Below are 4,095 nucleotides of genomic sequence, written 5' to 3'. Positions count from 1 at the left end.
AACATAAATGTCTTTTTTTAGATAGATAGATAGATAGATAGATAGATTTATTTCGGCAAGGAATGCATACAAGGGCATTTACAACATGTACAAAATATAAAATATAACATACATGAAAATAAATATACCATTACATACATACCAACACCAAGGATAACACAAAAATGGGTAAACCCATATTTCCATTGTGGTCCTTTGAGCTGGTGGCATGACATAGAGTGGCACTTAAATATTAAACAAAATTACATCAATAAAATGACCAACATAATTTAAATAAATATATTAAATACTATGCATGTATATCACAGACCATTTTGATACTTAAGATATCACAGATATCATTATTAATTATGAGATCCTAAAAATACACTATTAAAAAATGTGTAAGAAATAAATTAGATATCACAGATAGCATCATTTATTACACCATCCTAAAATACATAGAATAAAAAATGGAGAATGCATAACATTTTTGAAAGATAGGATCAATTTTGATAAAAATTGCTGACTAAAACTGATTCCTTAAGCCGAAAAAACAAACAATACACATAAAAAATTACAGATTTTCTAATAAATAATTTTTTAAAGATGACTTAAAAACAGGCAATCTGTCAATCTGTGTAATACTGGAGGGTAAATTGTTCCATAATGAGCATCCCGTGTAACAAAAGGACTTTGACCCGAAACCTTTGACCCTGGGGACAGCAAAAGCACCTTTTTGAGTTGACCTGGTCCTGTATGAATGAATAGAGGCCTGCGGGATAAAATGTTCTCCCATATAGTCAGGGGCCAAACCATTTTGAATCTTAAAAACATGGCCAAGAACAATCTGGTCTACACGTTTATTGACTGGTAGCCAGTTGAGCAAACGAAAATGTTCTGGCCCAATGTGTGCCCTTGCATCGAGACCTAGAACGAACCGCATTAACTTATTCTGGGTGGTTTGGAGCTTATTTTGTAACATTTTTGTGAGACTATGGTACCATATAGAGCAAGCATAATCAAAATGACATTGGATTAAAGACATGACAAGAAGTTTCTTGGTTTGCTGAGTGAGATATTCTTTTTTTCTATATAGATATTTTAACCTGGAGTTGGCCTTCTGAATGACTGAACGAGCCATGGTATCAAAGGACAAAGTTTGATCCAATGTAGCCCCTAGGTATTTGACTGAAGATGTAGATTCAATAATGGTACCATTACAAGAAATATCAAGAGAAGAGTTTGACCTGATTTTATGCCTAGAACCAAATAGAATAGACTCCGTCTTACCTAAATGCAGAGACAACTTATTGTCAACCAACCACTGACTAACCAGATGCAAATCTTCTTTCAATAACCTTTCAATATCAGATTTAGACTTACCAGACACCAGAATACCTGAGTCATCTGCATATAGGAGGAGCTTATTTTTAACCACAGCAGACATATCATTAACATAGATAAGGAAGAGCAGGGGACCTAGAATTGACCCTTGTGGAACTCCACATGATATTGGGGCTGTACCGGAATGAGTGCCTGAAACATCAACAAGTTGCTGTCTATCTGAAAGGTATGAATTGAACCACCTTAATATATCATCACCAAGACCTGCTGCACTTAATTTCATGAGAAGTATAGAATGATTTACAGTGTCGAAGGCCTTTTGGAGGTCAAGAAGAATCATCCCTACGAGATTACCTTTATCCATTTCCAACCTGATATAATCAGTCAGATGTATGAGACAGGTGTCCGTTGAAAAACCACTTCTGAAACCAGACTGAAATTTATATAACAATTTGTTAACCTTGAAGTATGACTCAACTTGGTCATATACAACCTTTTCATAAATTTTAGATAAAATACTCAAAATAGAGACTGGACGGTAATTACCAACAGAGGTTGTATCACTTTTCTTAAAAATAGGAACAACCCTAGCAGACTTGAGATCATCTGGAACAACACCCTGTATAAGAGATAAATTAATAACATGAGTAAGAGGTTGAGAAATAATCGAGGCCCCATCTTTCACAAAACGTGAGGGCATACCGTCTAAACCTGTTGCTTTATTAGAACTGAGCTGGTTTAAATATTTTAGTACTTGGTTCTCAGAAACTAAAGAAAAAGAAAAACTGTTAGCAGCTTTAACACCAATGCTAGCGTAAAAATTAATGACAAATGATTTTCCAAACTTAAGAACACAAGTTGGTAATTTATCAACAAGCTTTGAGGCAACTGTAGTGTAAAAATGGTTAAAAGAATCTGCAATAATTTCCTTATCAAAACATATATTTCCATCAATGTTGAGACAAATATTAGAAGAGGAAGATAATCCTTTCTTAGATGGTAAACCAAGATTCTTAAGAATAGACCAGAGTGACTTTGAGTCATTTTTGTTAGCTTCAAGAGACTCTGTAAAGAAGTTTTCTTTCGCTGTATCAATTAAGCATTTACATTTATTTCTTAATAATTTAAATAATTCAAAATTTTCAGCACTTTTATCACTTTTGTAATTACTAAAAGCCTTGTCTCTTTGCGTGATGGCCTCCAAGATGTCAGAATCTATCCATGGTTCAGTCCTTTGTTTAATTCTCATTTGTTTAATAGGAGCAATATTGTCTATCACTGACATAAATATAAGTTTAAAAAGATCCCAAGCTTCAGAAGCATTGTCACACAATAAAACCTGATTCCAATCCGTAGCCAAAAGGTTCGCTTGAAAAATCTCCGTGTTATAATTTTTCATCGAACGTGCAGAAATGTTATTATGCGATCCTATGAATGATTTTGTTACTTTCCGGGTACAATATATCATGTGATGGTCACTGAAAGTTGTTTCTATAACACCAGACTGTGAAATCTTCTCCGGGTCCGAAACTAGAACCAAATCAATAGTGGTCGAAGTGGTGTTACACACTCTTGTACTATTACATATTAATTGTGTTAAACTAAACATATTGATAAAATCTTTAAAAGATGACACAAGAGCACAAGATCTAGATTTAGAAACATCTGTGTTGAAGTCACCCAGAATTACAGTTTCATATTCAGAAAAATGGGTACTAGAAGATAAAACACTTTCAAATTTATCATAAAAATTGCACTGTTTCGGTGGTCTGTAAACTGCACCACAAAGAATTGGTTTACACTTCGGCAAGAGTATTTCGAGCCATGTTGCTTCTATTTCTGCATGCTCCAGATCCCTACGACTGTTGAACGACAAGTCGCTACGAATTAGTATAATTGCTTTAGCGATATTGTCTTTATTTTATGACGTGATCACACACAATTAGGTAACTATCTTAATTTGGAAAGTGTTGTGGTCATTCATTCATTGATCCGCAGTATAAAACGACGCGGAGCATTATAAACCACTAAATGTAAAATATTTTTCTTACAATAGCCCCAATATCCAGCTAGTTTGTGTTTACAATTAAACATATTGTAATTTGGAAGCACGTTTGCAAACCACTGCGTTAACCTATATGACTATTAAGTTTTGAAGCAAAAAAACGCTTATTAAGAATCGAAATATTTTCCTGTGTAAAACAACAACTTTGTTTCTCTTGAGAAAACGTGAAGAATGCCATCGACCCGTTGTATTTTTTGCCATAACTTGTTTAGAGAACTACCTTAATATGATTAATAACAAATATGATACTTTTTGGCAGTTTGATGCTTAATCATTTCGCTTTCTATGTGTTAATACTCTATGTCACAGTTTGAGCGTTTACGCCTTGAATACAGTTTTTAAACTTTCTTAAAGGGTTCACTACATAATGGTACACACCAAATACCAAAATTAAAACCAAACCTTAATGTTTATAATAGAAGAAGTCTATGATCAAACGTTCCAAAATTCAAAGCGGGGGCCTATTAAAATCAATTATGTCTATTCAAAGTAAGTTAGGTACAGCTTTTGAAACAAGAACAATACTTGTTTAACGTATTGCACAGGTCCACACTATATATTTTCTAATCAAGGGGCAATCATTTTAGAAGTCCAATATAATAATGTACATTCCAAATGAGAAACAGCTTCAGGACTTTAATATTGTGTAATAGATAAATGGAGGTGTAGCTTTGGTGGCCTCCAAAAATAGTGGATCAATACGA

This window comes from Dreissena polymorpha, chromosome 3 (assembly GCF_020536995.1).
Source record: "Dreissena polymorpha isolate Duluth1 chromosome 3, UMN_Dpol_1.0, whole genome shotgun sequence".
NCBI classification, from domain to species: domain Eukaryota; kingdom Metazoa; phylum Mollusca; class Bivalvia; order Myida; family Dreissenidae; genus Dreissena; species Dreissena polymorpha.
Note: the sequence above shows the minus strand (reverse complement) of the source record.